The sequence below is a fragment of the Euwallacea fornicatus genome, chromosome 3, assembly GCF_040115645.1.
Source record: "Euwallacea fornicatus isolate EFF26 chromosome 3, ASM4011564v1, whole genome shotgun sequence".
NCBI lineage: Eukaryota > Metazoa > Arthropoda > Insecta > Coleoptera > Curculionidae > Euwallacea > Euwallacea fornicatus.
In genome coordinates, this window is record NC_089543.1 from 3,639,251 (window position 1) to 3,651,584 (window position 12,334).

The 12,334-nt window shown below is 35.3% G+C and overlaps 1 protein-coding gene across 2 annotated transcripts in view; it reads right to left on the bottom strand.

The window, feature by feature from the left end:
- Nucleotides 1–11,041, bottom strand: part of LOC136350451 (lachesin-like) — an 89,748-nt gene extending 78,707 nt beyond the window's left edge. Inside the window, exons 1-4 of one of the 2 annotated variants that reach the window (XM_066302147.1) lie at nucleotides 10,727–11,041; nucleotides 10,344–10,562; nucleotides 10,254–10,289; nucleotides 5,790–5,850 (exon numbers count right to left, since the gene is read on the bottom strand). The gene's annotated coding sequence lies outside the window, so the exon portion shown is untranslated. The other variant, XM_066302148.1, reaches the window with a different exon arrangement.
- Nucleotides 11,042–12,334: the final 1,293 nt, after the last annotated feature.

Consider the following 12,334-nt stretch of genomic DNA (forward strand, 5'->3'; position numbering starts at 1 on the left):
AACAAGTCGCGATGTCAAAAGACGATTTAAGTCATTGAAATTAATTCAAAAATCGGGGCGAGGGCCCGGACCATCGTTTTTCTCCATCTACTCGGGAAATACTTGAAACCCCCCAATTACACCGAAAATGGCACACCTTGTACATTTCCGTGCGTCCCGTTCTAACGGTGGAAAGGATTTAAAAACTTGTAGAATCGCGCACACATTATAGGCATTATGCAAATTTGAGGAAACAATACCCAAGTAACTCCCCGAAATGTGGTTAACAGTCGTAACCATTCATGGATCTTCAATAATATTTCGGAGTAACAAAACATTTTTGGATAAGATAAAAGGAGAAAAAACTCTGTAAAATATACAGGATGGCACAAAAAGTCTTTTACAGTCGTTAAATTTTTTTTTCAAATGGAGTGTAATAATTGTTTTGGTATACTTGGTGTGTGTTCTCTTCCAGTTGCATGCATGGAGGCGCGAATAATGCAATTTAATGAATTCTACATTAACTATTCATGCTAAGACTCTACGCCACCCGAAACATGCGCCCGGTATACTAAAACAATTAAAAAATCATTACCACCCGGTTTTTAACAAAAGTTAATGTGGAGGCCACTTATATTCTCATTATCAATATCTAATGAAGGATTCATTAAAATCCACTCTCCATACGCCATAGACATGCAAAACAGACGAACAAATGACTGAAGCAAAAGTAACAACGTTAACAGCTTCAAACCATTGAAAACAAAAACAAGTTAGATACCTATTAGAAGTACAAATATTTTCCTAACAGCGGCATTCTTGCCAGTCAGCCCGCTTCTGAATTTATGAAAGGCGTTTATCTTGGCATTTATAAATTGTTTACTTGGTACTCTACAGGGAGAACAAAGCTGTTTGCACGTTCTGAAGATAATTTTTTAAAGGAGATCAATCGTCGAACTTGTCAACCTTTATCGTTGTGGGTCTTTATATGTTTACGTGTACTCTGCTTTGTCGCATCTTATGAAATATAATGACTCATCCCGATATATCTTTAACGTTTTTCTCATCATCGGCTTCACTAATCAAAACTTTTTCTAATGTTTTAATGGCAAGAATTAAAGATTTATCTTAATAACATCCAGTGAGTAAGTACATCGAACGGCGAAAAAACAAAATACTTAAGCATGTCCCTAATAATTCGTTTCCTAAAGTTTGCGAAACAATTAAAGTTGGAGTTCACAGTTTATTAAATGGCGTAATTGAATTTAACATAGGAATCTTAAAACTATTTGGGCATATTACGGCCGAATTAACTTTTAATGTCTGTTCTTTAAAATTGAGCTGAGCTCGAGGAAACAGGCGATGCATCAAGTAAATGCTCGATGACCAAAATTCCTTCACGATTTTCTCAAGAATCGCTATCAAGGAAATCTCGCGAAAATGTATGTAATTTATTATTGACTGCTTTTATCCACTTTATTAGTTTAGTTCGTATTCTTGAAAGTCTCGAAGCAAATTAAATAAAAGAATAACCGAAAATAAGATAAATAGAGATAATCTCGTTCTTGTCAAATATTTTCTCGGTTTTGCAACCTAACGATTTATTAATCCTGTCGACTGTTTAACCAGCTGACACTGGGTCAGTGGACACGTACTATATCGGCGACCATTTGAAAAACATTAATCTTAAAATGATTGACCTGTTGTGTGAAAGAAACTAAATGTCTTGTTTTTAGATTTTTAATCAATTCGATATAAAGACAATGCAACCGACTTATCATTCACTATGAAAATATACTCATAAAGAACCGGTCAACTCATCAAGTGGCGATGAAACAGTTTAACGAACGTACGGCAAATGATACGGGATCTTTAATCATTACTACCAGCAAATTTGTTTATGTTTTAAAGGTTCTATTAAAGCTGCTAAATGAAATTAGCAAGGACCTATACGAAACGCTTTCACATTATTTGCTCGTCACAGCTTTGAATCATATTCTTGCAAATATTAGCCAAGAGCTTATTGGATTTCTGAAGTTAAACTAATACTTAACTATATAATGGGATTAATCTTCTAGAAGGTAAAAACAATTAATTTAAAGTCAATAGGCGGTGAACTCTTTTTTTGTCTATTTTGTAAAATAAACAGTGGGAAGTAATATATAATAATGTGTAAATCGATTAGGTTACTTTGGATTAAATTATTTCATATCCGCATAAGGTATTTACATGTAAGACACGCAGCAAAATTTATTATTTATTAAAAAAGGGGAAAATTTTAAACTTAGTATTCTCATCAAAACATCTTTTTGGTGCACTTTCATCAAGCTTTGAATTTTTCTATGTAATACAATTTTGCGATTAAAAAATTTTTATTATGATTTTGCGATTTTTATTGCAGCTTAGCACCGGAGATAGCCTTACATTTCGAGAGAGTAAAAGATATTGAATTCTTCAGCAAATCAGCATCTTCAGTATCTGTACTCTGACTTTAACAGAAGCATTTGAAGGTGATATCTTTTAAAATATTCGTCATAACTTATAGGAGTTTCTAACACTTGGATAAATCTGTCTGTAAATTTGAGCTAATCTGCTTCTGAAACTCTATTCAGTGACTGAACTGCTGGAAGTTACAATATCCTGTCCACTTTATATTATATTTTACATTCGACGTTGGTAAGAAAAATGTAATACGTATTGAAAGCGTCTTGAATGGCTTAAATATTTACCTTAGCTGAGTGAGTAATATTGTCATTTTAGAGAATGGGCTTTGCATAGTGTAGCGGTATAGTGAGCTATATATTCCACGTCCGTAAGATCTCAAGAGGGAAGAGGCACATAGATATTTAAATATATTTCAAGATGGTTTAAATCATGTTTGCAGTTCTAGGGCCGAGAATGCAAGAATTATGTATTACCAAATTTGTATTTATTGCCTCGTATGAAATTCGTAGTGCCAATTGCACTTGTATCACTCGCTCACGAATCTAGACTAAACCCATCATCTTTCAAATTCATCTTCACGTGTGACAAAAGTGTCCTTGTTACATAAAAGTTTTTCAGGCGTCGTTTCTTAAATCAAAAACAACTTAAACATATATTTACGGTAAAACTTTAAGAATATCCGGATTTTTAGGGTGCTCTAAAAAGATTTTTAAAGTCAATTTAACTTTTTCTCTTTGACTGTTTAAATTTTGCCACTCTTAAACTTAGTTTTCTTAGGAGAATGTTTGAATTTCTTGGTCGCATCGGTTTTGAGATAATTAAATATCGATTTCAATTTCATAACTATGTTATTGCCTCGATGCTTCATTTAGATATTTCCATGTTTTACATTTTTATTAACCAAAAAGTGTAATTAAGAAATACATTTGGAATGTAGGAAACATTTCTGCTACCAAATGGATGTAAATATTTGGCCTATATGCGGGAAATTATTCAAGCAATTAAATACAATTTATGTTACACTGTCAGCAACAATGGTCTCGACATACATTATTAATCCCAAAATACTGCTCTATGTATGTTAGGATTTCTTCATTAAAGCAGAGCACATTTACGTACCTTCAACGTTCAAGAAGCAATCCACATTCTAAACGCAGGCTCTCTAGTGAATGAATTAAATTATTTGAAATTTTAGGTGTTTCGCCCTCCAACACCGAAGATAAAAGCAAAACATATAAGCCATATACATAATTCACAATTTCGCGTCACTTGTAGTATTAAAAGGGTGAAATATCAAAGAGAGGCATGTGACTAACGATTTGTAAAGCTGATATATAGGGTCAATCCTCACGTATCGCCGAAACGTTTGTTAGCGTTATGAAACAAATGTATCATACGTTAAATAAAATTATTCATTTGCATAGACGCGGTTTAGCTACCCCACCGGATTAACTTAGATTCAAACTGATTGATCACTAACTTTGTAATAGAATCAAGATGGGAAATCCTTTACTAATGCATAGTGTAAACTCTAACTGTGGGAGCTTGAAAGCCATTTCGAAGCACATCAAAAGACCTCGCACGGCATAATATTCCAACCTATATAGCTCAAAAATCTCCAACCGGTTCTCCCTCCAAGTAAAACTTTAGCATTTAGCAAATTAATTTATTCCATTTACCTAATTTGTATAACAACTTCTAAGCCGAATGTTAACAGTTTTATTAAGTTTTCTACTATGGAATAAGACTCGATTAAACATTATACAACTGTATACGAAGCATCGCTTAACGAAAAATGTGTGCAGCATTTGTCTCATTACTGATTCAAAAGGTGGGAGCGAAACCCCATATAAAAAAAACGTATTGTTACTAAGGGCGCAAACCCCCTACGAGGCGGCACTGTACGAACACCCTGAGACCGGCAGTGAGAGACGGGATCACAATGATTTATAGCTGAGTATACAAAGCGCTGGAGAAGTTTGAAAATCATTTCGGGAATTGAGGTCTTTTACGTATGCAAGGTGTCCAGAAATTCATAGGCCAAGCTTCAATGTGGCTGTAGACTTGTGTTAAAAAGTAACGACAAGATTTCGGACAAGGACACTTCAGTATTTAGACATGGCTTCTGGTATTGATGAGATAATTTTTATTTAGTTGCCAGATAGATGCCTTTTATTAGGTCAATACTCTAGTTTGCAGCTTCTATCCAATATGCCGGATAAAGACAAATTCATTGCAAGTCCAAACTGAATAGTTTAAGGGTACTTCAGGTTATTATTGTTTTTGCACTGGTGGCTGTATCCCCGATGAACGAGTCAGAGTTCAAATGATTACACTAAGGCCATTAAGAAGTCAAATACTCATAGATTATAATCAGGACTACGTCGTCGTTTACTCCCAGTCGACCGAGCTAACCCGATTTCGTGGGGACATCACACCTGAAAGCAGCTTGTACAAACTAGCTACCACCTGTGATATTATTATTATATTATTATTATTATTATTATTATTATTATTATTATTATTATTATTATTATTATTATTAATACTATTATTTATGATAACAAGGCCAGGCAAGTTCAAACTGATTCAGATCATTATAGTGTCAAAAGTAATTGACACCTGGATGTGGAAAATTGTGACCGGATTGTTGCTAGTTCAGGTTAAAGTTCAAGGACAGTGGCCGAGTCCATAGGAAAGTCGGATGCTCAATGTCCTCAGCTTATAACTTCGCCTGCACTCGGCGTTTGCCCCATTATTGTTGTTGTGTCGGGGTAAAGTAGACAATTTACAACTTGATATTCTACCCTACAACTTTCTCCAATAGACGGGACATGAGAAAGTTAATTGAAAGGCGAAATTTGACGATTTAAGGTTAATTGGAGACGTATTGCATCAAAAGGGGTAAATATCACTAATGGAGGGGCCAAAGTTGATGTACAAAGGTCAAGTACGTGGGTAAGTCAAATATCCACAGGATAGTGTCCAGCCTAGCTCGACATTTACCCCTGGCGAATAAGGCCACTCGATTCCGTGGGGACATCACAACCAAAGCAACTATTAAACATTATTATTATCAACTATAAGAAAATACCTTTTCACTTCCCTGTAGGCGGGGGGCAATCGCCTCATCCCAGATATTATATTATTATAATTGTTATCATTATATTTTGTGAATGTATACGGAGTGATACCTGTTGCTGACACTAATAGGATTAGTGTCGATCCCTAGCTCCTAATATAATTTATACTGTTTATATTCCATTAGCAGTTATGACAAAAACTAATAATATGATTGATTGTCGGAATGAGGGTCAAACCTAAATTTTTTTAGATTAGCATTATACTGAGACTAAAGTACTCACCAGCCATACACTTATATTTCAGCTCTCGATGTATCCTCCTTTACCCAGAGTTGTTGCCACCCTACCGATAAAAATACTGGTTTTACTGCACTAACCCTCAAAGTTTAACAGAACAAAAACTCTTTAATATGCACTCAAGGCAAGTCACTAAATAAATTTCTTAAACCTTGGTTTATTTATAATTAAAAATTTGCATAAAAAATAAAACAATGTAATCGTGGCACTATGATCGTATAATTTCTGAATATAAACAGAATTCGTGTGCCTTCAAACACGTGTATCGTAAAACAAGTTAAGCAAGAATTAATATTTTATGCAGCTTCACGTACGGAATAACTTTCTAAATATTTACTAATAAAAGGTCAGTCATGCTTCATTCGGTTGTGGCAAATGCCTCTTTTTAATTAATAATTCGCTTGTATTGTGACTATTCATGATTCATTGGAAAACACTTGCCAAGTTAAATTCAGTAAACACGCCACTTTCACACGCCCAACTTCCTTATCAATTACAAGTGCTTACAAAAACATTTCAACAACAATTAACTTCAAACCTCAAATTTCGGGAAAACCTGATAAAACTTTTTAAAAACGATAAGTAAACGGGTATCTCAACCACGTGGTGCTTAAACCACTCACAACATTCTCATGAAAGCACACGAAATGAGAGGATATGAACCAAAGCGTACCCAAAATCCGCCCGATGAAAGTTGCAGGAAATACGCGAACTCTACCACAAGAAGCTTCCGAAAAGCAAACTTTCGCAAAGAAGTTGCGTGCCGTTTTACGAAGTCCACAGAGCGAACTTCAGCTACAGAGTTCACCGCGAGTTCTGGTCAGGCACTGTGCCGAAATATAGTCTAAGCGTGCCACCGCGTTTGAAGACGCGCAATGTTGCCGGTCAAGTTTTAAAGTTAACTGAAAGTGTTGTTTTTCGCAAGTTTTACAATGGAATTATTCATGAGATTTGAGTAAATTAAATACTTGGACTACGGGGTTAAACAAACACAGTTATTTTGATATCGAAAAGAGATCGACAGTGTAGACTTAGACGTTCGGGGGGTTGATAAACGTGTGTGTCATACATTGACGAATTGTGCTTCATGTTAGAGACCGTTTTTCGTAGCAACAAAAGTTCAATCCAGTAAACGCTATTTGACAGATTCCACATTATGAAATGTCGGTTACCGTTTATCGATTCCGTGGGTTTCCATTAGCTGACAGGGGATAGACAAAAGCCGTTACGGAAACAACTATTAGAAAAACCTAATAAAATTTTGTTTTGTTTTCTGCCCTTTGCACGACAAATTTTCATTTTCGATGAAAAATTTATTGATTAAAATAAAATACATTACGGCGCTTGAGTCATAATTGATGTCCAATCAACTCGGACTGAAAATTATTTGAGAACCCTGTATACTAACGTAAAAGTTAATGAAGAATGTCTATTTGCCTAGTCACTTCCAAAAACTGTCTACTGTCGGGTTTATTAGCGTTAGAGGCAATTTCGAAAACAAGAATTTGCTTGCAATAAATTATTAATGACCCATACAGAGTGAGCTTTTAAAGAATTTTTTAGTGTCAGAGCATTGCACGAAATCTAAAACCACCACAAAAAAAGTTTAAAAAAGGAACTTTTAGATATAAAAATTGCATTTTACAACTATTTTCAATGCCATAGTGGTGGCTCAAAAAAGGAGAATCGAAAATTGAGGTTTGCACCCCATATTTTCTATTGCTATTACAACCCTAAGTTCATTGCAAGTATGTTTCTCATGCAATATTGTACAGGATATCCAAATTTTTATGATCAGAATTTCATTAGGAATACATCGCCATTTTATAGTAGGTTGCTCATGCGAACTGGTACGTGTTCTGGAGAATATTGTTTTTAATAATACCACGTCATTCTATCCATGTTATTTTGACACTTGTGCTTCCTGCACATCAACTGCAGCTTGCATATTTCGATGCAATTTGAAATAAACTTCTATCAGATCTAAATTAATTTCAGTTGAATAGCTTAGAGTCACACCACCACGTGAACGCTAGACATTTAACATGAAAATTTAAAGAAAAATGATCTAATCTAAAGTCTGATTGTAACTTGGGAAAGTTAAATAATGGGTATAATCCCGTGATATTGGTTTTTGGTTTATGGTAGAGGACAAAGTAAATCAAAGCATACGATGGAAAAAAGTTTTTTCGTTTTTAGAGTTTAAGGAACATAATGACCTGAGATTGGTCACGATAAATATCTTATGAAGTCCTTGAGAAAATCTAAAAATAAAGCGGCATCGATAAGAAACTTCCATTACTTTTTCAGTTACTAGCATAATTGCCTAGAAGTTCTCCCATTTGACCGACTTCGTAACTCTTATCGCTTCCGAGATTCTCGTACATTGTATTCTTTTGTTCAGAATTAAATATTGCATCGGATTCTATTCTCTCCACCTGACGTCTCCTATTCATCAAACATTTCACATACAGGTTTTCCCCTTCCAGCTTTGCAACTTAAAGAACCTTTCTCTGGTATTAGCTATGAATTACGAGATATCTCACTGATTCTTTTAAAATGACACCCCCTGTATAAGCACGTTTCATAATCATTTTTACGCTTGAGTTAAAATTGCAACGCAGGTACGAGACATTCCTGTCTCAAAGAGCTTAATTTGCAAGACGTGAAGTTGAAATTGAAGCTTGATAATTTGAGCATTCGACTTTATAAGAGACATAACGCAACCACCTCCACTGACTTAATAGAATGCCTATAAAGCAAGAAGTTTTACCCGAAACATTAATAATCCCGAAGGGTAATGCAGAGCACTCACTTCTACATAAGCCTCAAAATTCCCTTGTAAATAAGAAGACAAGTGTCGGGAAAATTAAAACTCCGGCAGCAAAGTAATGTGATAAGTTATTCAAGTGAAATTGAAGAGCGAAGATGGAAAAAGTGAATATGGCAATAGGGCAGCGGCACGTCGTGGAAGCATCGCGGCGCCTTTCATGCTCCGCCCCCTACGAAGTAACTGTTGCTTTAGCAAAAGTGCCCCGGCGCCCCCCATTCGCTTACGGAAATCTGCACAGGAATGCAATTTCATCAAAGCATACAGCGCCGTTCTGTTCTCAGTCCAGATCACAAGGATCGGCCACACGGAAAACAAAGTTATAAGTCTCGGTTACGGTTTCATTACTCTATGCCTCAGACGGCACGCGCTGGGCCCCCTCTCCGTTTACGAGATGCATCACATTTTACCTACTTCACGTATCAAAACTAAATGATTGCATCACAAGATTTAATCATGAAGGAAGTTCGCATGATTGATTAATGAATATTCACCTCGAACCATTTATTTACAAATAAACATTTTTTTGCTTACGTAAAAGTTTCATCCGGAAAAGTGCTGAATCAGAGCTTTCCCTTGGTGGATCAAGCGGCACGCGCTCGGCAGCACGAGGCCTTCTCGACTCAGATTACAATATAAATCCAGAGTTTACCTCAATTTGCGGATGCTTATTTCCAGCTTCTGCTATCGTTCGTCGTCTTTGCGATAAATGATATAAAGGAACTCAATGATGACTATTTGTTTGAGGTTTGCCCTTTTTTGCTTGCTATCGTTTTTCCCCGATCTTGTTTACATTTTAATTTCGCTCGTTCCAAGTGGAAATTTAGGAATCGGCATTTGTTCTTTGAGGGTACGCTCCATATTCACAAAAATCATTAAAAATTAACTAAAGCAAATTCAAAAGCAAGCATTTCAGAATCTAGTCAGTAATATTGCCCTTTCAAATAACTTTTTATAAATTCTATTTGGTTTTTTACCGGTTTCATTGGAGTTTCATTGTGGCATTGTAAAATTATTGTTATTTTAAAGTAATAAAGCAGCGTCACAAAGCGGCAGCCATGAAGGTAAAGTATATTTTAATTCGTCCGTAAAATTACGATCCAAAATGGCTTTAAGCTTGCTGACAAACTTATAATTTACAGCATTCAGGCTTTATTACAATGTTAAGACCCAAATGGGTTTTTAACACAGTTTTTCAGTCCAGGCTAACAAATTTATAACGTAGTGGAGTAGGACAGTTTCGGACAAGGGGCAACTTTGGATATTTCAAATTCAGTGTAAAAAATTACATTAAATTAGTTCTATTTTCAACGGACTGACCAGCGCTAAGTGAAATTTTGCTATTATTATTTTAATTATCTTTCATTTTCAAATGACTGGTTGATAAATTTTAAATGATACAAAATATTGATGAACGAGTTGGTGAATGTCGAGGTACAAATATTATGTTTATGTCCTTTAGTATATGAACGCAGAATAATATATTTGTTCTACAAAATTTTCTATTTTTAATATAGTCTTTGTGTTCCTCAATTATCTCTTTGAAGAGTCTAAACGTTTCGTCAATATAAATTTAATCAGGTCTAAGTGGATACAATGATCAAACACCAACCAGTTACCTTAAACCAGCATTTCCGAATGGTGACATGACGCACCTGAAAAACAGTCATTCGTCAGCGATTGAAAAGAGGAATTTCGTACTGTTTTACACAATTCATCTCTCATATATTTTAGTTTGCCGTTCCTTTTCATTTTTTTACTCTTTCTCTCTAGGTCGTGAAAACGGTAACAAAATTGTCACCGAATCGCTAACAAGGGTGTTCGTCCGAGCCCTTACTAAAGAATGAATGTTATTCTCAGTTAGCTTTAACTGAGAATAGTGTGCAATTTCGCCGCTACAACCCCTGCTGGCGTGTGAGGCGTCATTTCTAAAAAAATAAAAATAATGATGAACAATCTGCCTCAAACGTATAGAGCTTAATTGTTTGAGGTTTATCTTTTCTTTGACTCTTTCGGGCACACAAGCTCTACACTAATGGAAGTTATTTTTTAAAAATAAGTATGCATCGTTTAAGTTAAATTCGGTCCTTACCTAACAGAAACAGGACAGTATTTGTATTGCCTAGTAAGATTCAGCACACAATGAAGCACAAACTAATCCACAACAAGACACAAAAGCGAAGTAAAACATCAAACAATGTGAGTCAGTGGGTTAATTTATATTTAGCGCAACATATTTATAGCTGAGTATATTAACACTATTCATCAAGCGATGTTGGGATCTTGATCGTTGTTTCAGTTCTATCTCGCGTTCATTACTTATAGTATATTAGGCATCTCAAGAAACCGCAATGTAGCCCGGCTGTATACCCCGCTGTTGCGAAGCCCTGCCCTTGGGTCTAACACTTTACTTAAACGTTTTCATTGCAGGGGCGTCCGCAAATTAAATTGCGTATTCGAGATAGAGAATCGAAAATTCGTTTTGTTTGTTTGAAGCTGATAAATAGGGCGCGGATTAGAGACTCCGTTCGATAAGGAAAGGCAATTCGCACAGTTTCTGCGATACATTTGCATGCATAAATTCAATTTCTTTGACTAATAAAAAAACCGAATGAAAGTCAATGCAAATGCTAAGAGATCTGTTTAAAGATTCATATGAGAAGTATTAGGCCAAAACAACTTCCAGAAATTAAAATGTCTTACAACCCTTTAGAGGTATAGCTCTTCGGCAAAAAAGGAAAGGCCGCTCAATATCAGAGAGAAAGAGCATAAAAAATATCGACAAGATTATATGCTCCAGGAAAATAGAAACGAAAAGAGTGGAACTACAGTTTTAGTAATTTTTCTTCCAAAAAAAGGGTGTGTAGTATGCAGAAAGACAGAAATGACAGGGTGCCTTGCTCACGAACCATTCGTGGATTGAATAGTAATGACATTTGTAAAGTGGACAAACTGTGTTCTGAGTCTTTTACTTTTCGTATTCGTTTCAGACGGAAAGCAAAATTAATTCGGCTAGGTATCCTAATTTCTAAATTCTGTTGTTTTGATAGCGTTAAAACAGATTTATCCGAGAAATTACACAAAAATACGTATGCTCAACCCTAAAGTTAGTATTAATGAAAAACCTCGTTTACAACAATAAGCTGCCAGTCAATGATTAATGATGCCAAATGATAAATTCATGTCGCTTTGCTTTGATGGATGATCCGAAGATTAAACAAAGGTGAACCGGCTTCAGAAAGTTAAAACACAGCGCAAATAGTTAATACGTTCGTCGATTTTGATTTGAGCAGATACGCTAATATCGGGTTCAATTTATTACCTACCTGATTTCCATTACTTCTTAATGGACACGTATAAATTATTAAATAATTCGAGCGCAATAACGATGAGGTGAAAAATTATTATATGAGCACGCGCAACATTCAATCTTGGCACGAATAGTTGACAGATGAAAGTTGTGCACTCAAGACGTGAGTCATATATGCCATGAGAGATGTTATGTCAAATAAAAATAAGTGACAAGGTTGAAAATTTATATACCAAGGTCCTAATGAAAACTTGTAGGTACTCGATAATTGCCAAATACTAGTTACCATATTGAATCTACTAAAATTGACTTTCTATACAATTCACGTTAAACAGAGCGCTTTTATTGCTTTAAAAAAGACGGAAATATCAAATGCGCTATAAGATTAAT